We start from the raw sequence: 22,733 nt of genomic DNA on the forward strand, positions 1-22,733 counted from the left end.
TTCTTTTATATGGTTTGGGACTTTGATCTTGTCCTCGTGTAACAGGTGATCAGCAGACAAAGATCCTCTCCTCAGGGCACAGCTTCAAAACCCTAAGTTCTTGAGTAACTGGAGAGGATACATTGGAATACACCTCCCCCTTGAGATTGCCTGGGGAACCCTCCTAACTTTTTCTCCCTGTGGCAGACTGATAAGGGCTAGCACTTGAGTCAGCACTCTAGTCACTATTAGTGTAATTAGCTTTCCCTGGAGAAGGCCTAACTGGACAGAGGCAAACCCCTTACAAGGCCAGATTAGGGCTGATGAGTCAATGAGGTAACAGGGAAGCTATATAAAGGGGAGGGGGAGCAGAAAAACAAGAGGAGGTGAGCTTGACAAAGGAGGTCCTCTGAGTAAAGACACTTTACCCTGCCCCCTTTTGTTTTGGAGAAGGGGTTAGAAAGTTGAGATACAGACGGTAAAGGTGTAGAGACAGTGCTCTGTATTGGTGGAGGGAATAATACTCAACACAGGGATGTTTACAGGCAAGAAGGTCTTAGTGTGGTCTCTAAAAAGAAAAGGAGTACTTGTGGCACCTTAGAGACTAACCAATTTATTTGAGCATAAGCTTTCGTGAGCTACAGCTCACTTCATCGGATGGACGCTGCCCTGTCATAGTCCCATAAGTTTGTTCCTGTCTGGCATATTGTTTCAAATAGCCCTTTGATGCTCAACACTTCACAGGGTTTACACTGGTCATGTCTCACCGCTATAGAAGTTATATACAATTCCACAATAATACATAAACTTTGCATTTGGAATACAATGGACTCCAAAGCTATTTACATTTAATTCAATAAGATCTCCCAAAGATATTGCAGGACATTGTCAGATCCATCACAGGGACATCATTCTGTGCTACATTATTAGCAAATGAGAATGAAAGCACGCACTATTGTTGATAGACCTAATAGGACTTAGCTCCCCACTCTGGTCTTTTTGCTTATGTTCGACTTCCTGGAACACTCCAAGAGTCAACACAGTCTCGAGCCAGCTCTCTTCAGGAATTTGTAACTGCTGCTGTAAATTAGATCAGAAATAAGCCTGAAGGTTTAAATGTGGCAGGCATTTGTAGATCTACTGGAGCTTCTGAAATAGAATCAAAGTTGCAGAAGTGGCCCACTAAATATAATTCAGAAATGAGAATTATCTCACAGCAAACTACTTGCACAGGAATAGAGAGCTGCAGAGAATGATAGCAAAACTGAGTGTTGGGAATTTATTTTATGTAGAGATCCTTGTAAACAGTGTTTCCAGGCTACTAGTGACATGAATGATAAATAGAACCTGTCAGCGCAGGCACTTAGCCAGCATTGGCCTGACATTGATCTCAGCAGCAGTCTCAATACAATTGCCGGAGATTAGCTAGCAGCTGTAGCGGATATGCATTGCTTTACCTTTGAACTAGTCAACTGCAGGGCTGCCTCTCTTTTTATTACCCCCTATTGTTAAATGAGAAAGCAATTCAATATTCACACACAGGCATAGATCCCATAAAACACAGGGTTGCAGCCACAAAGATGAACATATCAATGCACAAAATACATACAGTACCATACAATACAAACAGATAGTAAATTCCAACATAGGTACTTTTCGTAGGCAGGCCGATGCTTCCACATTCATGGGCAGACTGCTTTAACAAACAGTCATCCTATCAATTGGAAGGTCATCTTGCACTTCCAGAATTGCGGCACACAATATACATAATAAGGAGGGCTCTATGTGAGGTAGACTATACAAGGAGGTGTGGCTCAACATGCACATCCTAATGACAGTGCACTATCCTGAGATGCATCAGTATAGGCTACCGCTGCCAGATGAATTACATAGACACTGAAAAGATCAACCATTACCCAATGTGTTGTCTACACTGAAGGCAGTGATGAACTGATTCCTGTATCTGTTATTAGTTTCCATTAAACAACTGCCCAGAGTGCTGAGCAATGCATGCCAGAACAGAAGATGGTAAGTAACCCTCTTTGAAAGAGAACTAGGTGCAATCACTTAGAGCCTGCCCTTCTCTGCTGGATCGTGGCCACATGACACTGACTGTCTTTCAATGTAAGGAAAGTAAGGGTCAAGAAGACTGTAGCTGCATGGGTACAAGGATTGGATTGGATACAAGGATTATAACCTTTACCCCACCTTGTGCACTCAGATTGGGCCATCTGTACTTTGTCCCTAATAATAATTTAAGCCTTACAAACATCCCTGTGAGGTGGGAAAGCATTGTTATCCCATATGACAGAGGCACAGAGAGGGTGATTGGCATTAGTGTATACAGAAGACCATAGAAGAGCCAGAAATAGACCACGTATTTCCTTAATTGCTGCCCCACAGTAAAAAATTGCTGTCAAAAGTGTGGTCTGAAGGACTGAAAAATATACCAAATAGATCAGTTTCAGTAAGTGGCAGTAGCAGTTCGCATATTAGGAAAAATACAAACACACAGGGACACACATGTGTACACATGTCAAGCAACTGTGCGTGCAAACAGGTACAATTACCTGCTTTGTGTGCGTAAAAGAAAGTGCCACAAGAATGTACATTTTTTTTAATTCCATTTATAACTGGGCCTCAACTTCATGAAAATGCACCCTTAATATAACAATGTAGTATGTATGCAAAGTGGGTTCTGCGCTCCCCTTACTGGATGATCCATTCAGAGGATAAAAACCTGTTATTTGTTCCAGCTAATGGAGATACTCCTTTTCTATCAAGAGGTAGAGATCTGTGCTTTGATGCCAAGCCATGGTGGTTTCATCCCAGCTGGTAGTCCCTGCTGAGGATTATGACATTACACTTGCAAATTTAGAGTAGAACAGTTGTGTTAACAATCTTTTAAGTTTGTGGCTTTTTTTTAAACTTGGTAAAATAATCGCCTGAAAATAAATCTCCTGCCTTTCCAAACCCACAGGCTTGTAAGAATGTGGATGAAACACTCAGGCAATTTTTTTTTTAAATTATAGTAAAAAGTGTGACCTAATTTTAATTCCTACTTAAACACACAACGACTCCAACTTCCAAGTAGAAACTTAATTCTAGTTTTAACATTACCCCTAGGTATAAGTCCAGTTTAATGAGTAAGTGAATTAAAATGCCCAACACACTGTGGAATTAAGCAATGAATAATACTGCTAACTCCTATGCCATTAGTACCATAAAACTACAGTTAAATTAATAACTGAACCCCAATTCCTACATTATATAGGCTAATTAGTTCATATAAGGGGTAGCTTCCATCAAGGGTCTAATCCTCTGCCCATTGGAGTCAATGATTCGTAGATTCACAGATGTCAAGGCCAGAGGGGACAATTATATGATCATTTAGAGTGACCTCCTGTATAACATAGACCAAAGAATTTCACCCAATGGCAAAATGACAAAATTCCCATTAACATCAGAGGTACAGAATCAGGCCCTAAATGTGCATGTAGGTCAGTTGGTAGCACTGATGGGCCCACATTACAGAAGAGGATTTAGGTTCATAGTCATGTTGGTGTGGTGAGGCAGGATGGGATATTTTCAAGTATGGTCCTACAAGATGCTCAGTACTTCCTGGGAAGGGTTAAGTGCCCTCAGCTCTGGAGCCAGGTCCTTTGAGAGATGGCATTCCTTCAGTTAGACAAAGTTAGACAAAGCTGTTAGGGGTATAGAACGGCTGCCAGATGAGGAGAGATTAATAAGACTGGGACTTTTCAGCTTGAAAAAAAGACGACTAATGGGGGATAAGACTGAGGTCTATAAAATCATGACTGGTGTGAAGAAAGTGAAAAAGGAAGTGTTATTTATGCCTTCTCATAACACAAGTGTGACGTTGCACTCTATATGACTTTATAAAAATATGCTAATGAGCATGAATATAATGTAACTGGGGTATGCTTCATGCAGAAGGTCTCTTGTAAGGTATCATTACAAAGCTTATAATCTACTGAATGTGTTCATCCTATTTGTATGAATGTATTATTCTTGTATCTGAAACTAGAAATATAAAATATAACTCTGAGGGCCTATTTTAATTATGCAAAGTGTGGGCCATTAATGGTGGTTTGGAATCTTGATGGCTCCCATTAACCAGGACAATTGACTGTAGGTAACTCTGTTTACTTGTGAGTCTTCCTGTATACCTGTGTGCTGGCAAGTGGGTAATGAAGTCTTACATGTCACCTGAACTGGAATCTATCTTTAACCTGGTGTTTTTCCATTGAGAAGGAGGGGAGAGATCCCAGAGAGGGACAAAGGATTCCTGCCTTATGCAAAAGATATATAAGTGGGTGGAACAGAACAAAGGGGCAGCCATCATGAGAAATCCCCTAGCTACCACCTGAGCTGGAACAAGGGCTGTACCAGGGGAAAGGATTGTGCCCAGACTAGGAAGGCATCCAGTCTGTGAAAGAAACTTATTGAAACATCTCTGAAGGTGAGATTTTATCTGTATTCAGTTTTATTACTGTACTAGACTTAGATTTGCATGTTTTATTTTATTTTACTTGGTAATTCACTTTGTTCTGTCTGTTACTACATGGAACCACTTAAATCCCACTTTCTGTATTTAATAAAATCACTTTTTACTTATTAATTAACCCAGAGTATGTATTAATACCTGGGAGGGGCAAACAGCTGTGCATATCTCTATCAGTGTTATAGAGGGCGAACAATTTATGAGTTTACCCTGTATAAGGTTTATACACCATCCATTAGGAGTTGGGCATCTGAGTGTTAAAGACAGGAACATTTCTTAAATTGCTTTCAGTTAAGTCTGCAACTTTGGGGCACATGGTTCAGACCCTGGGTCTGGGTTGGAGTAGACTGGCTTGTCTGGCTCAGCAAAACAGGGTGCTGGAGTCCCAAGCTGGCAGGGAAAGCAGGAGCAGAAATAGTTTTGGCACGTCAGTTGACAATCCCAAGGGGATTTTTGTGATTGAACCCATCACAAGAACTAGAGGTCACCGAATGAAATTAATAGGCAGCAGGTTTAAAACAAACAAAAGGAAGTATTTTTTCACACAATGCACAGTCAGCCTGTGGAACTCCTTGCCAGAGAATGTTGTGAAGGCCAAGACTATAACAGGGTTCAAAAAAGAACTAGATAAGTTTATGGAAGATAGGTCCATCAATGATTATTAGCCAGGATGGACAGAGATGGTGTCCCTAGCCTCTGTTTGCTAGAAGCTGGGAATGGGCAACAGGGGATGGATCACTTGGTGATTACCTGTTCTGTTCATTCCCTCTGGGGCACCTGGCATTGGCGACTCTCGGAATACAGGATACTGGGCTAGATGAACCTTTGGTATGACCCAGTATGGCCATTCTTATGTTCTTATGTTCAACTAAGATTACTCCTGCCCATTAATATTCTGTTGCTGGCTTTACAGATATTTCAGATGCCTAGAATATAAAATACAAGTTTTTAAGGTAAGTCAAATTTTGGCCTACAAACATAATGTTAGGTTTCAGAGTAACAGCCGTGTTAGTCTGTATTCGCAAAAAGAAAAGGAGTACTTGTGGCGCCTTAGAGACTAATTGAAATCAAGTGCTTCAGTACATTGTTGTAATATGGAATCTTTGCTTAATTTGACTGTATTTTCTTTATGGGCAAAAATATCCTTTTGGCACACATTTCAGAATCATTATCTAATGAGACCATCTTACCAAACAACTTCATTGAAGTTCATGAGATCCAGGGGTTGAGAAGGGATATTCAAGGGTGTTGGGGGAGATGGTGAGGGGGTTTGTGTGTGGGAGAGAGGGAGAGAGAGAGAGGAGGGTGATGGTTGAAGGATAGGTATAGCACATTATAGACTTTACCAGTACACACACCTATAAAGATAGGTATGTCAAGAGCACCTCACAGGCACTGATGTTGAAGGTAGCTGTTAGATCTAAAAATCATCATGGACACTTGGTCTTCCTGTCACAAAGAGCAGATATCCAGCATTAAGATAAGCTGAGTTCCTGTGCCATTCCCAGGTTTAAAAGCTGCATGTTCTCTATGATCTGTGAAAGGAAGATCAGTGACTATGGATGCTAATTAATGAGATTCCTGATGTCAAGAATTGGTTCCTGGAGTAAAAGCCTAATAGTCATGTCTTAAGAGATGCTTAAGTTCACTGGCTCAGCACCTCTGTCTTGCCACAGTGATGGCTAAACACATGCTTCAGTGTAGTTTATATTGGGCTATAACCTTCTGTGATGTCATTAGATCACCTCCATCTTGCTAGTTTTATGCGTAACTCCAGAGTTCTAAGAGGCTAATGGCTCAGTACCTCTAGCATGATTATCTGATGTCCAAGCTCAGACCTCTGGTAGGGTTACCAGCTTAGGACCTCAAGCTTGCTGAGTTGACATATATGTTAACCATAATGCTGATCACAACTAATTTATATATTTGATGATTATATGTTTGTGTTTTAGGCATGTGAATGCAGGCTGCCTTAGCTGTTTCTAACAATAATCACTTGAATTAGTAGGCACTGTCTCATGTGACAAGTGTCAAACTGTCTGGAGTAGCTCATGAACATGAGTGCCAACCTCAGGGCAGACTGTCAAGAAGCAGGGCACAAATTCCAAACTGGTTGTGAGTTCTGTACTTAGATTTCACCAACAAAGGTCAGCTCCCAGACTGCTGAGCTGGGCATCACAACATGGGGAGTAGATGGCCAGCCCTCTGTGAAGAAAGAGGTGGTTAGGGACTATTTAGAAAAGCTGGACGTGCACAAGTCCATGGGGCCGGACGAGTTGCATCCGAGAGTGCTAAAGGAATTGGCGGCTGTGATTGCAGAACCATTGGCCATTATCTTTGAAAACTCGTGGCGAACGGGGGAAGTCCCAGATGACTGGAAAAAGGCTAATGTAGTGCCAATCTTTAAAAAAGGGAAGAAGGAGGATCCTGGGAACTACAGGCCCGTCAGCCTCACCTCAGTCCCTGGAAAAATCATGGAGCAGGTCCTCAAAGAATCAATCCTGAAGCACTTACATGAGAGGAAAGTGATCAGGAACAGTCAGCATGGATTCACCAAGGGAAGGTCATGCCTGACTAATCTAATCACCTTCTATGATGAGATTACTGGTTCTGTGGATGAAGGGAAAGCAGTGGATGTATTGTTTCTTGACTTTAGCAAAGCTTTTGACATGGTCTCCCACAGTATTCTTGTCAGCAAGTTAAAGAAGTATGGGCTGGATGAATGCACTATAAGGTGGGTAGAAAGTTGGCTAGATTGTCGGGCTCAACGGGTAGTGATCAATGGCTCCATGTCTAGTTGGCAGCCGGTGTCAAGTGGAGTGCCCCAGCGGTCGGTCCTGGGGCCGGTTTTGTTCAATATCTTCATAAATGATCTGGAGGATGGTGTGGATTGCACTCTCAGCAAATTTGCGGATGATACTAAACTAGGAGGAGTGGTAGATACGCTGGAGGGCAGGGATAGGATACAGAGGGACCTAGACAAATTGTAGGATTGGGCCAAAAGAAATCTGATGAGGTTCAATAAGGATAAGTGCAGGGTCCTGCACTTAGGACGGAAGAACCCAATGCACAGCTACAGACTAGGGACCGAATAGCTAAGCAGCAGTTCTGCGGAAAAGGACCTAGGGGTGACAGTGGACGAGAAGCTGGATATGAGTCAGCAGTATGCCCTTGTTGCCAAGAAAGCCAGTGGCATTTTGGGATGTATAAGTAGGGGCATAGCAAGCAGATCGAGGGACGTGATCGTTCCCCTCTGTTCGACATTGGTGAGGCCTCATCAGGAGTACTGTGTCCAGTTTTGGACCCCACACTACAAGAAGGATGTGGATAAATTGGAGAGAGTCCAGCGAAGGACAACAAAAATGATTAGGGATCTGGAACACATGACTTATGAGGAGAGGCTGAGGGAACTGGGATTGTTTAGTCTGCAGAAGAGAAGAATGAGGGGGGATTTGATAGCTGCTTTCAACTACCTGAGAGGTGGTTCCAGAGAGGATGGTTCTAGACTATTCTCAGTGGTAGAAGAGGACAGGACAAGGAGTAATGGTCTCAAGTTGCAGTGGGGGAGGTTTAGGTTGGATATTAGGAAAATCTTTTTCACTAAGAGGGTGGTGAAACACTGGAATGCGTTACCTAGGGAGGTGGTAGAATCTCCTTCCTTAGAAGTTTTTAAGGTCAGGCTTGACAAAGCCCTGGCTGGGATGATTTAATTGGGGATTGGTCCTGCTTTGAGCAGGGGGTTGGACTAGATGACCTCCTGAGGTCCCTTCCAACCCTGATATTCTATGATTCTATGATTCTGTGGTAAGTAACAAGTATGAACTCCTTGTGGTTAGTCTGCTATAGTGCTTGGAGTCACAGACAGTCCCCTTGGGTCTCGAGTTTATCTTGCCACGCAGGCAAACCTGCCTTTATGATAGATGGTCCCTTTCACCAAAAATCACAACAATATTCAGGTTACTTCCAGTCCCAAAGGATCAGTCACTTATCCCAGGTCAATTGCACCTTAGACCTCACACCAAAGATGCTTGTAGCCAATCCTATAATAAACTAACTAATGATTTATTAACGAAGAAGAAGAAATTAGAGTTATTTACAATGTTAAAGCAGGTAAACATATACACACAAATGAATTAGTCTTAGGTTCTAAAAGGAATTAGAAATGGCTCCAATATGCAAGCTTTCTATGTCCTTTGAAGCTAACCCATGCCAAGCAGCTTGGGGATTACTACTTATGCTTACAGAGTAGCAGCCATGTTAGTCTGTATTCACAAAAAGAAAAGGAGTACTTGTGGCACCTTAGAGACTAACAAATTTATTTGAGCATAAGCTTTCGTGAGCTACAGCTCACTTCATATTCTGATGAAGTGAGCTGTAGCTCACGAAAGCTTATGCTCAAATAAATTTGTTAGTCTCTAAGGTGCCACAAGTACTCCTTTTCTTTTTACTTATGCTAACAAATACTGCCCTATCCAAATTCCAAGCAGCATAGTGACCCATTTTCTTCTGGTCAGGGATTTTTTATTCCCTTTCTCCAGAGTTCACATTGTGATGGGACAAGTGTTTGCAGCCACCTCTTCTTCATGGGTCTTGGGGGGGCAAGCAACAAAGTCTTTGTCCTGTGATGTTTCACAATGGCTCATTTGGGTTCAAGGACCCTTTGGTGTGCAAGACCAGCCCTTTACATTATTTCATTCTTCTTTCCTGGTTGGTGAGTTACGCAGTTACAGAAGTTTACAATGCAAACACTCAATATAACTTTATATCATGGGGGTCCAGGTGTTATAGGTGAGATCAATACATGCCGCATCCTATGAGCATTTTATCAAGTCTAAATACTAAACACATTCTTATAAAGGTAACATCTATTTTAACAATGCTAACACGCAGGTGAGCCAGGCTGGTTTCTGGCTATGCATATGTCAGTGTTCAGTGAGGCTTAGGGGCCTTGGCTTGAGCTGGCATCTGATCTGCCAGTGTCACAACTAGTATTGACCTTTTAAAATCCTGACTGATGTTAGGTGTCTGGGGCCAGGGAATAAAGATTAATTTCTTGCATGTCACACTTACATTAAACCTATGATTGCCTTGATTTTTTAGTGTTCGTGGGATTTACACTTGAGCAACCTGAACACTACACAAAACAAAGATTTGGATTGGGAGAGGGAGTGATACATTGTTATAAAAGTTAGAAATTGCTGACTGCAGGGAGGCATGAATCCTGCTTCCTGCCTTTTGTCTAACTTTTCTTTAGGTGATTTAATACCTTCACTTTTGAGCAGTCTCTAGTGTAAGTAGCAGAGACATGCATGAGAATTCTTCCTGTGCTGTGTCAGTAAAAAACTGTCTTTTGACTAAAAAAAGAGAGAGAGAGATCATGCAATTTTCATAAGGAGCGGCAACCATATCTGCACATTGCATATTTTAACAGGTATTCTGCAAACCCCTGGATCCAGATGAACACCTTGATTTTCAGTTAAATATTCCATCTTCCTCATATGAGTTGCATACCTGTATCAACGCAACACATTTTACAGTAACTCCTCACTTAACGTTGTAGTTATGTTCCTGAAAAATGCTACTTTAAGCAAAACGATGTTAAGCAAATCCAATTTCCCCATAAAAATTAATGTAAATTGGGGGGGGGGGAGAGTTAGGTTCCAGGGAAACTTTTTTCGCCAGACGAAAGACATTAGAGAGACAGAGAGAGAGAGAATAAGTTTTAAACAAATAATTTAATACTGTACACAGCAATGATGATTGTGAAACTTGGTTGAGGTGGTGGAGTCAGAGGGTGGAAGAGAGTAGGATATTTCCCAGGGAATGCCTCACTGCTAAATGATGAACTAGCACTCGGCTGAGCCCTCAAGGGTTAACACGTTGTTAATGTAGCCTCACACTCTACAAGGCAGCATGAATGGAGGGAGGAGTCACAATAGACACATGACAGTGGCTGCAAACATTCCCTGCAGAAACTGAACCCATGCTGATGAACCCACCGTATCCCACTGGAGTGCACCACTCCCTCCACCTTCCAAAGTGCCAGGGGGTGTAAGACAGAGACACACACTGTGTGTGTGTGTCTGAGAGAGAGAGAGAGAGACGCATTGCCCCTTTAAGTACGCTGACCGCACTCTAAGTACATTGCCTTTTTAAGTAGATCAACAAGTAGGGACAGCAGCTGTTGCTAGCGAGCTCCCTCCATCCTGAGCCATGTCATGTCCCCCCCTGCTCTGTGGAGATGGGGTACAGGAGCAGGGGGCAGGAGCAGGGGGAGAGGGACACCCTGACATCAGCATTCCTCTTCCCCCCCATTCCCTGCACAGCAAGCAGGAGGCTCCCGGGAGCAGCTCCAAGGCAGAGGACAGGAGCAGCACACAGCAGGGGCGGAGGGACATCTGAATTGCCCCGCAGTTGATAGCCTGCTGGGCGATTCCCGCACAGGGAACTTAGGGGAGCTGATTGGGGGCTGCCGACCTACCTTGGTTCCAAGCCCCCACCAGCTAGCTCCAACGGGCTGCTCTTCCTGCAAGCAGTGGACAAAGCAGGTGGCTGCCAAACAGCGTTATAAGGGAGCATTGTGCAGCTTTAAACAAGCATGTTCTCTAATAGATCAGTGACGTAACAATGAAACAATGTTAACCAGGACGATGTGAAGTGAGGAGTTACTTTATCATTAAAATAGAGCATACATGAGCTGATTTAGTGTCTGATCCACTTCCTTTGGTAGCTGGTGGAAGGACCTCAATCAACTTCAACAGGAGTTGTATTGGACCCTTAAACAAACAGGACTTCAGCCATTTTCTCCAAGTTACTGAAGAAATTTCAACTAATCCTGGAAGGAAAGTCTGTTCAAGAGCTAGGAAATGTAGACTGAAAGTTAGTAAAGAATGTTTGAGATTGTAAACTAGAGAAACAAGAGACTGATGTTCAGGGTTCTCTCTCATTAATTACATGTAGAAGTGACTAGCTGTGAAAAGTTTGGTGTGGGGATAGAATCCAATTTTCCAGGGTGGCATTCAACTGTCCTAAACAGGAGACCATGTGTTCTCTTCCTGCAGTCCCCTGCCTCATTCACTACAAATCTTACAACTTCTAAAATAAATGAGGTAAGGGTCACTTGGGTGAATCATGATTCTTCCACTCTTACACCAAATGCTAGGCTATAGAATCCTGTGTACCAACTGTGCTTACCCCCAACTAGTTTCACTGGACTCAGTACCTCCTAGTCTTGCCTTCGGGTGCTGTGACCAGCAGTGAATACAGTGACCCTAAACAGTCTTCTTAAAGCAAAGTACTGTTTTATCAGAAGGAACAGCAAAGCAGAAGAGAACGGGCTTTAAAAAAACTCAAAAGGCTTACATGCATATCTATCTTGAAATGGAGGCTAATCTTTCTCAAGACATTTCCAACTTCTGGCAGTCTCTTGAGGGAATCAGTTCCCTCCAACTGTCTAGCTCCCTTCTCTCAAGAATGTCTGTCCTTCAAACCTCCTGAGGCTTTTGATTTCCCCTCCCCTCCCCTCACAGAGACTGAGTTTCTCCTCAGGAAAACCTGTCTGACAGGTCCAGCAGGGCCAGCATATAAAAGGAAATGGTTCTGCATTGTCCCTCAAGTGTTTTTTCAGAAAGGGGCCTCTCAGGATTCACCTCCCTCTTCCTAGGTGCTTTTTCTGACTAACCAGCACTGAATTAACTCAATATATGCAGGCAGTAAACAGCAATAACTCGGTCAAGATACAATATTAATAAATTATTACTGGCAGCTCTAAATCCATCAGAGGCATTTATTATACTCTATACCTAATGTTTGTTAAAGTTACAGTATGTCCTAGAAGTGTCACTGAGAATTCGTGTAATAAAGGCTTGTGTTCAATGCCAATGTGTTCCCAGCAAGTGATAAACGTTGATAAAAGCTTTGCTTTTATGTAGTGAAATTGCTCTGCCTCTTCTGAATAGAAAATACTCTTTGATCCATCACCACTCTGCTGTCTTTTGGCACTTCTATGTGAGTGCACCCTGGTTTCCCTGATATATCTCCTACATATTGCAATTATCACGCATCATGTTCTAACCAATGTGAAAGAAATGGGAAACAATCGATTGATTACTGATTCAGTTATTTTGTTCTCCACATCCTATAAGTTACTGATGCATATTAACAATCTTGCACTAGTTTAAGTGCATGGTTTTGATTTGTACATGGAATATAATTGCAGGTGTCTTGCTCCTGAGAATTACAAGTGCTCAACCATGCTTACACAAACTTCTGGATGTAATCATTTTGGGAGTACAGCCCATGCCACGCACCTGATTACATAGTGTTTTGATGTATACCCTTGGATCCTTTGTGAACGGCAGTGCTCTCTAGGGTTGAGGGTGAGGCTCCCTCATGTGTGCCTCAGTTTAATGCTGTGGAGGTCACATATAAGCAATTACCTGTCCACTTTTTATTGCTAACAGTCATGACTTTCCAGCCCAGCCTGCTGATGTGTTTCATATTAGCATTAACAACATTAGGAGTTCTGTTCCTACTGGCCCCAAAGGATGCTTAAGAATACAATTTTAAAAGAACACAGTGTTCCCTGTGCTTTCCCAAACAAACACATGCTGTTGAAGGGTACAATGCTAAGTTAAAACAAGTTAAAAGGGTTGCCAGCAAGTAATACATTTTAATCGTCTTTGATTTTTTCCCCCTTCTTCTTTCTTTTATCATCTTGAAAATGTGGCATGAAATCCTGTCCACATTGAAAGCAATGGTAAAACTCGCATTGACTTCAATGGGCTGGGTTTTCACCTGTGACCTTTTGTCCTTCTTCATCTAGCATAGATAAAATCAACAGGTTTTTCTTATATCAATAAAGTTTTTGACAGATCTTCAGCTGGTGTAGCTGACTTACACCAGCTGAAAACCTGGCCCATATACTATCGGAACATATCTTGACACTTTTGTTTATTATATTTGTATTGCAATAGCACCTAAAAGTCCTCAATCAGGAATGAGGTCCCATTGTGCTAGAAACTGCACACGCATATAGTAAGATGAAGGAGGACTTGTGGCACCTTAGAGACTAACCAATTTAGTTGAACATAAGCTTTCGTGAGCTACAGCTCACTTCATCGGATGCATCCAATGAAGTAAGCAGTAGCTCACGGAAGCTTATGCTCAACTAAATTTATTAGTCTCTAAGGTGCCACAAGTCCTCCTTTTCTTTGTGTGGATTCAGACTAACACGGCTGCTACTCTGAAACATAGTAAGATGTAGTCCCAGTTCCAGAGAGCTTACAGACCAAGGTCCCTAAGCTGCAAAGACTTGTGCATGTGCTTAAAGTTAAGCATGTGTAATAGTCTTTGCAGGATTGAGGCCCAAGACAGTAAGCAATATAGGAAGAACAGGGAAGGGATCTAATAAAACTATCTACAATTTTATATGCAAATTATGTTTACAATTTTAAAATAGAATAAAAGTGTAAACTATACCCTACTGCTCTTCAGCCCAATCATAAGTAATTGGTGACTTATATGGGGAAAAGTGGCTATTGAGGAAGGATGATGCTAGTTTGGCTCTCAGAATAATATCTGCAAAAGCAGCACCAAAATACAGGGTCTGATCCTGTGCTTTTTGAAGTCAATATTAGAGTTTTCTTATGGATGTAAGTGGGCCAGGATTGGATCCATTTTTTTGCTTAATGAATTTATTGCTAATCAGGTGCTAAATTAATAAAACTCTGAACAACCTTGATCATTACATCCCAGACAACTTTTTTATCAGATAATATTGATTATAAACTACTGTAGGTCAAACTTTGACTTTGTGAATAATACATTTGATAAGAGTTTTTACTTGGAGATTATGTATCTTAAAGGTACTGTCAAGAATGATAGGAATAAAATTTACACATAACTTTGTCTTGGGTTATGGATGTGAATGCGCATTGTACCTCAAAGAACAGGATTCTTGTAAAGTTACATGCTTTTTTAAGGAACAAAATCATTGAAGAGTGGCTGTGTTTCTAGGGGAGTCCCACAGGAATTGGTTCTTGGCTGGACACTATTTAGTATTCAATGCTGACAAACTTTGCAGATGACATAAAGATTGGGGGATTGGTAAATAATGAAGAGGACAGGTCACTGATATAGAGCAATGTGGATAAATTGGTTAACTGGATGCAGGCAAACAATAAGCATTTTCAGTATAAGATCATAAATCTATTAACAAAGAACATAGGTGATACTTTCAGAATACTGTCTATCCTGGGAAACAAGGGACAATAGGAATACTTGAAGGTCATGGTGGATAACGTGCTGAACATCATAAGTGCAACACTGTGATCAAAAGGACTAATGCAATCCTTGGATGTATAAACAGGAGTAGAGAGGTTATTGTACCTCTGTATTTGACACTTGTATGACCATTATTGAAATAATATGTCCAGTTCTGGTGTCCATAATTCAAGAAGGATGTTCAAAAATTGGAGGGGGTTCAGAGAAGACCTGTGAGAATGATTAAAGGATCCAAAAACATACCTTAAAGTGAAAGACTTACGGAGCTCAATCTGCTTAGTTTATTAAAGAGAAAGTTAAGGGAGTGACTTGATCAGTCTATAAGTACCTACATAAGAAAAAGAAATTTCATAATAGAAGACTCTTCAATCGATCAGACAAAGGCATAACAAGATCTAATGGCTGGAAGTTGAAGTTAAAAAAATTCAGACTAGAAATAAGGCACTTTTTTTTTTTAACTGTAAGGGTAATTAATCATTGGAAAATGTTACCAAGGGTTGTGGTGGATTCTCCATTACTGGTAATGTTTAAAGCAAGATGCTTTAATTCAAACAATATGCTCTAGTTCAAGTGCAGCTATTGAACTTGAAGGAGGAATTAACACATGAAATCTTATGGACTGTGTCATGCAAGAGGTCAGACTAGATTATCACAGTAGTACTTCTGCCCTTAAAATCTATGAAGCTGTACATATGTGCAACTGTGCTGACAAAATGGCAGACTGGCTTTGATGGTGGTGAACGCTCAGTGGAAGAGCTAGGATTTTGCGTTAATATTCTAAGATCAGATTCAGTTTTTGTTCTTAGGGCAGGCTTAATTTCAGCCCTATCAACACATTTGTTCAAGGTCTGGAAAACCCTTTCTTTCCTAATTCTTCCTGAGAATGAAGAACAGTTGTTGCTTTAAAAAAAAAGATCCTAACTTTTGCAAGGAAGTTGCTTGTACAATTTTGTTACCTGTATGGAAAACTTTTAATGCATAATTTCTATTGCAAATCATGAAAAATCTCTTTGACTACAAATGTACCATACTGCAGCATTCAAAGAGTGAGCTGTAGCTCACGAAAGCTTATGCTCAAATAAATTGGTTAGTCTCTAAGGTGCCACAAGTACTCCTTTTCTTTTCACTAAAACAGTCTCTCAGTGCCTTCATACTGGAAATACATTATCGCTTTGCATACTACATGAAACCACTTCACTCTTTTATGAATATAAGCCGAGAACATGAATATCCCTTTATTTAAGAAACACTTGCATTGTATATTAGATTATCCAGTCAATGGATCCTAATTATGACATCTTTTGTACAGCACTTTGAAGATGCTAGCACTACATAGGTGCTAATGATAAATGATTACTACAGGTGTTTGAAAAAGCCACACTCCCACTCACTATTGCAACTAGGAAACATTCTGTGGTGAGCCCGCAGCCTAACACATCACTTTCTGAAGAATTTTAAAAATAATTGCTTCCAGCCTTTGATTGTGAGGGTAACCTACCAAATGTAAACTGATGCAGTGTTCTGTTCCTGAATCTGTAGACAGAAAGCTCCAATGCTTCTCCTGCTCCTCATAGTTTTCCCAAGCAGCTACAAAATGAAATTGACATGTATCTGAATAGTTTGATTGCTGGTGTTCAGAACCCTGTGGGCCACAGTGAAACTGACAAGACTTATTTATATTGATTGAGAGTATATGCCCACCCTAAGCATAAAATATTTCTAATAGGAGCCAGGAGGACTAGGATAGCAGAGATTCCTTCACTCAGACAGCAAGATCGCTCTTCCTCTTCACAGGTTGATGCCTCTTTTTTAAAATGTAATGCAGGACATTTAGGTCCCAATTCTGCAAACACTTTTCCATTGACATTAATGGGATTACTTACATGAGTAAAATTACACATGTGCAAACATGTTTGCTGTAGCTTTAGTTGCTATGGGATAGTACAAGTGGCTGCATGAGAAGGTTTGATTATACATCATTCTCCTCCTTCCCAACAAACGTCAGACTTTTTGATGCTAGGAGCTGCAGAACGAGCTTTTTTTTGTTAAGTTTTTACTCTTTGTTCAGGTAGAAATTGCATTCTTTTTACTAAATCTTCTGCATAAAATCCATTATTGGATATTTTGTCTCTCAATAATTACTTCTGTCACTAATCTTCAAACTTTTCCATGTACTTCATTGTCTGTAAAAGGATGTGTTGCAGTACCTTGATAAACTACTTTCCCTCTGCTGTTCTATTTCTTTTGTCCCTGTTTGAAAGAGGAATGCAGGATGAAGAAAAACATTTATAACTAGCACAACATAGTTAGTAACTGATCCCCTTTCCTATGGCTTACAGACTTGAAGTAAGGGTGAATTCCAAAGTAATGGAAAATATTATATAACTACATAATAATTTTCAAAATGTGTGAACTAATTCAAGATGTTAAGTAAGAAAATAATAAGCTGCACCAATATGGAAATTTGTAAAGGAAATGTGAATTTTTAAAAAGTGGCCTCTAATTATGGGCACCTCTGTTTTTTTAGGTACTGAACTTTTCAGACATGAGTGTTTCAGTTTGGGCATCCAGATACTGAGGCATTCAAAATCAATGGCCATTATCAAAAATGTGGGCCTAAGCAGCTAGTTATCTTCACTTCTGTCTTTTCCAGTCTATGCTAGTTGGGGTAAAAATGTGGGTCAAAGGAACACAAATACGGGCTATGGTATAGTGCTGGCTGGTGACTTAACAGGGATAAATGTGAACTTTTAAAACGTGAATTTGATACAGTTGAACTCACATCTGTACAGTGGCCACAATATTCAAAAGAAATATTGTTTACAAATAAAGTGGTGGGACTTGGGTGACTGGAGAACTCAGAGATTGATAAAGGAAGTGATATTGGAGACTTGGTGGGGGAATATGGTGAAACGCCCATGGCTACTGCCCATGGTCTGTGTCACTTTGGAAGGTAAATAGATAGACCCCTTGTTTTTCATTTTATTTCGTGTTCTTTTGCATTTGTGAAAAATAACTTGTAAAATGAAATCAAACAAACAAAACAAAACTACCCCACAGTGGCAGCTTCTGTCCTGTGGTGGGTGGGCCCAGCTCCCCGCTCCAGGCATTGTAAGCTAGTGCACAGGGTCACAGTGCCACTCATGTTTGGCCCGTCTGCTCCACTATGAAGATGGCGGGGTGGCTTCAGCCAAATTTGAGTGAGTGGCATTGGGACCTGGCATGTGGGGCACAGCACAAACAGGTTGAGATCACCCTGCAAAACCTCCCACAGGGCCTCCCATTCTGGATCCTGCCCCCAGGGCATCCAAAGATAAAACTACGGTAGAACCTCAGATTTATGAACACCTTGGGAATGGAGGTTGTTCATAATTCTGAAATGTTTGTAACTCTGAACAAAACGTTATGGTTGATCTTTCAAAAGTTTACAACTGAACATGGACTTAATACAGTTTTGAAACTTTGTTATGTAGAAGAAAAATGCTGCTTTCGACCATCTTAATTTAAACGAAACAAGCACAGAAATAGTTTCCTTATTTTGTCAAATCTTTTTTTAAACTTTCTCTATTTTTTTTAGTAGTTTACATTTAACATAGTACTGTATATCAATTTTAAGTAATCCTCTTTCTTCTTTTTAGTATTTGTTATCCATGAAAAAAAATGCCAACCCAGAAGCCCACCGATTTTAATGTCCATTCAAATAGCACTAAAAAAAATGCTGCAGTAAAACACACCAGCACTAGTCTTTATAATGACAATTAAAAATAAGCATCCAAACTTAACTTTCCTGCTTAAGTACTACAGGATAAACTACGCAGACTTGAAAAAATCTTCAATGGTACTCTGCTTGAGGTTACTAACAGGCTTTTTTGCTGCTAAGGTGCATAGCTCTTGACCCATCATTAGGTTCATTGGTGTGGCTTCAGGTTGTTGTCTTCAATCGCTTGAACAGGCAGCGAAGTACTCTTCTGCTTGCATGTGTGGGATCCCCTTGGTGTTTCTCCCCCTCCTTCTTGTCACTATCAATGTCACTGTCCATTTCTCTGTGCTGTTTCACGTACCAATTCAATTATCTCATGGTTGCTAAGAATAGGGTGTCCATGCTCATATTTATCTGCGTTTAGCCATTCCTTCCTGTTCCTCCGTGGTGATATCCAAAAGATGTCACTCTTCAGAAAAATTTAGTTGCTTTATTTCCATCTGATCATTGTTTTCCCAATTATCAGGTTCAGTGTTATCAATACATGGCCAAAGTTTATTCCACTAGCGTCTCAAAGACTCAGAGCCAATCTCACTCCAGGATTTGCACACATGTCAGCATCTTTGCTGACAGCATCTTTGATTGTCAGCTGTTTACAAAAATCTGTAAGATTCAAATCGCATTGATCCCAGTAATAATTGCCATAAGGTTTCACTTGTATCTATGTTTCATGTTTGCCAGAATGCCTTGGTCCATTGGCTGAACCATTTGTGATGTTTGGTGGCAAAAACAAATACCAAATGCTTCCATTAATAGATTTTCAATGGCAGGGTGAGATGGAGCATTATTGATCAGTAGCACAGCTCAGCTAGGTAAAGATTTGGACATAAGGTAGTCTTTTACAAGTGGAACAAAGTTTTTTAAAAAACAGTTGGTAAAAATGCCTTTATCCATCCAAGCACAGCGCTGGCTGTAGTAATGGACTGGTAGAGCTGACATAGTGATGTCTGCAAAGCAGACTTTTGTGAACAAACACCAAAGGGAGCCATCATTGTGACCCCATCTTTACTGGATTTGAAATTCTTTGCTGTTTTTCTGAACTATCTACCAGAGTCTTGTTTGGAAGCAGGCGTGAGTACCGGCCCAACTTGTCACAGTTAAACACAGTCCTGGGTAAGTTCATGCTGTTCAATAAATGATTTGAAAGTGTTTTTAAATTCACCAGTGGCATTCGAGTCAGCTGTCAGAGACTCCTTGCATCCCCAACTGCTGTATTCCATGCCACCCTTGCTTGCTTTAAAATTGTTCTCACCTTTGTCTGGATACATTTCTCAGTAGATTACTTGGCCTTGTTTGTTACTATCACACCGGTTATAGTAGTGCCTTTTGATCTCGCTCTTGCAAATCACAGCTGCATTGCCCTATCAAAATCAGCAGCTTTGAGTAAATACAGCTGCTTTTTACTGCTCCACTGTCTTTGGAGTCTTTTGAAAATTGCTTTATTTTTTCCTGGCTTTTCCAAATATCAATGATGGTTGCTTTCCTGATACCCTATTCTACTGCTATGTGGCTGAGGCTAACACAATGGCATTGTCTAGTTTTTAAAATATTTCTAGCTTTATGTCAATTGGAAGTGTGACACGTTCTCACTTGCCACTAGAAAAGGAGTACTTGTGGCACCTTAGAGACTAACCAATTTATTTGAGCATAAGCTTTCGTGAGCTACAGCTCACTTCATTGGATGCATACTGTGGAAAGTGTAGAAGATCTTTTATACACACAATCTACACTTTCCACAGTATGCATCCGACGAAGTGAGCTGTAGCTCATGAAAGCTTATGCTCAAGTAAATTGATTAGTCTCTAAGGTGCCACAAGTCCTCCTTTTCTTTTTGGGAATACAGACTAACACGGCTGCTACTCTGAAACCTGTCACTTGCCACTGCTTGCCATTTTGCTCAGTCATACACTATTTGCTTTATTATTTATTTATCCCAGTTGATGCATGATTGCGTAGGTCCAGGTCCAGGTCCAGGTCCAGATGAGGTGTGCGGGTTGACCGGCCAGTTCCTATCTCTGGCGTTGGTGTCGCCGAGGTCCTCCTCTGGCGTTGTGGTGGTGCTAGGGGGCAGATGGGAAGGTTTCCTCCCATTTCCTGCTACTAGGTGGCCGGGGTGGTGAAGATGTGGCCGGGCCTCAACGTCTGCACGGCTCCCCTAGGCTGGTGCAACGGGGTGGGAGGCGGCGGCTGTGGCACGGGGGCTGCCTCTGCAGCGGGCGCGTGGGGGGAGCCCCGGCTGCTGTCTCTGTCCCGCGAGGGTGCGACAGACCGCGCGTGGGGCCCGGCCAGGGGGCAGCAGCGTGGGCGTGGAGCCGGCTGGTGCCCGGAGGGGCGGAGGGAGCTGCCCAACCTGCCTGGGAGCGCTCCGCTCCCTCCCCGTTCATTGGCAGGCTCCCCTCGCCCTGCTTCCTGCTCCGGCCGCCGCGCCGCCAGCCGCAGCCGCCCCTTCCTCCGGGCCGCGGGGAGGTTGCCGAGAGCCGGGACGGTGCTGCCGGCCGGGCTGTGCCCCAGGAGCGAGCGGGCCGTGGCGCCCTGCGAGCGGCGGAGAAAGGTGAGCGAGTCTCCGGGCCGCCGCTCTGCGGGGCTGGCCCGCCCCGCCCCGCCTTGCCCTTCCCCGGCGGCGGGAGCGCATCCCTGCGGGGACTGCCTCGCTCCCGGGCCGGGCTCCTGCTTGGCTCGCTCCTCGCTGCACCCAGTGCCTGGGCTCGAACGTGCGCGAGGAGAGCAGCCTGGCCATGGAGGGAAGGGGGCTAGTTCCCCTCCCCCAGGGAGCCCCGTTGGATACGGTCCCTCGCAGAGTCAGCTGCCGTGTAGCTAAGCCCTGCTCCTCAGAGCTGGCAAAGGGTTTCCCGGCTCTTACACCCTGTCTCTCTGGTAGGGAGTTTCTTCGCCCACCAGTGAAACGCAGCCACATCTTGGGGGGTGGGGGCGCATTTAAGTGCGCAGCCAGCCATACTGAGGTGCCGCCCACTGATTGGTGCAGGGATCGGTGAGACGTAAGAGGAGGAAGCAAAGTACCACAAGGCTACTCTGGAAAAGTGTCACCGTCTGATTCTGGTCCAGAAGGGGATTTGGGGAGGGGCTTTATCCTTTCTCCTGGGCCTGCCTCTGGTCTTTGGAAAAAAGCCACCCAGAGGCTGGATTATAGCACCTGAAGTGGAGACTTGGCCAGGGGAAGGAGTGGTTGGAAAAATAAACTTGCTCAGCCATGGTAGTTATCAGATGAGGGTAACTGCCGCATTGTGAATGTTTCACCATTTATTTTTATCTAGGGCTTGTCTATACTGGCAATTTTCAGCGCTGCAACTTTCTCTCTCAGGCGTGTGAAAAAACACCCTCCTGAGCGCAGCAAGTTTCAGCGCTGTAAAGCAGCAGTGTAGACAGTGCACCAGGGCTGGGAGCTGTGCCCCTTGTGGAGGTGTTTTTTTTTCAAAGCTCTGGGTCACTGTGCCATGACCACGCAAGCCACGTTAAAGTGCTGCTGGTGTAGACTAGCCCTTGGAACCTCTCAGAACCTCTGCTTAGACTGGTGAGGGTGTATGTGTGGGCACATTTTTATATATATTATATACATTTTTGTGTATTTATATATAATATCCACTCCTAATCAGGGAAGGAAAACTAATAATGGGTGACATTAAGAAGGTTGTGAGGTTTAATGCCTATTTTTCTTTAGTCTTTACTTAAAAATGTTAGTGGTGACCAGATACTCAACATAATTAATATTAACATGGGGGAGAAACAGATTTCAGAGCAGGGTAAATAATATTTAGCTAAATTAGATGTATTCAGGGTAGCAGGGCCTAATGAAATTCATCCTAGGGTACTTGGGAACTAGCTGGAGCAATCTCAGAACCATTAGTGATTGTCTTTGAGAACTCATAGAGCAGACAGATGAGGTCACAGAGTATTGGAGAAGGGCAAACATCCTACCTATCTTTAGAAAGGAGGATAAAGGGAACCTGAGTAATTATAAACCAGTCAGCCTACATTTGATACCTGGAAAGATACTGGAACAAATTACTGAACAATCAACTTTTAACCATCTAGACAACAATAAGTAATAGCCAGCATGGATTTGTCAAGAACAAATCATGCCTAACCAACTTAATTTCCTTCTTTGACTCGGGTACTGGCCTAATGGATTGGGGAAGCAGTAGATGTGATAGATCTTAATTTTAGTAA

The 22,733-nt window shown here is 42.3% G+C and overlaps 1 protein-coding gene across 2 annotated transcripts in view; it reads left to right on the top strand.

Annotated features, from left to right (window-relative positions):
• The window catches only part of GOLM1 (golgi membrane protein 1), a 96,781-nt gene that overhangs the window by 13,749 nt on the left and 60,299 nt on the right, over positions 1 to 22,733 (top strand). Inside the window, exon 1 of one of the 2 annotated variants that reach the window (XM_073345028.2) lies at positions 21,016 to 21,099. The exons of the other annotated variant lie outside the window; for it this stretch is intronic. The gene's annotated coding sequence lies outside the window, so the exon portion shown is untranslated. Of the gene's footprint in view, positions 1 to 21,015; positions 21,100 to 22,733 lie in introns of those variants that run through there. 2 annotated transcript variants of the gene reach the window in all.

Source organism: Lepidochelys kempii, chromosome 5 (genome assembly GCF_965140285.1).
Source record: "Lepidochelys kempii isolate rLepKem1 chromosome 5, rLepKem1.hap1, whole genome shotgun sequence".
NCBI classification, from domain to species: domain Eukaryota; kingdom Metazoa; phylum Chordata; order Testudines; family Cheloniidae; genus Lepidochelys; species Lepidochelys kempii.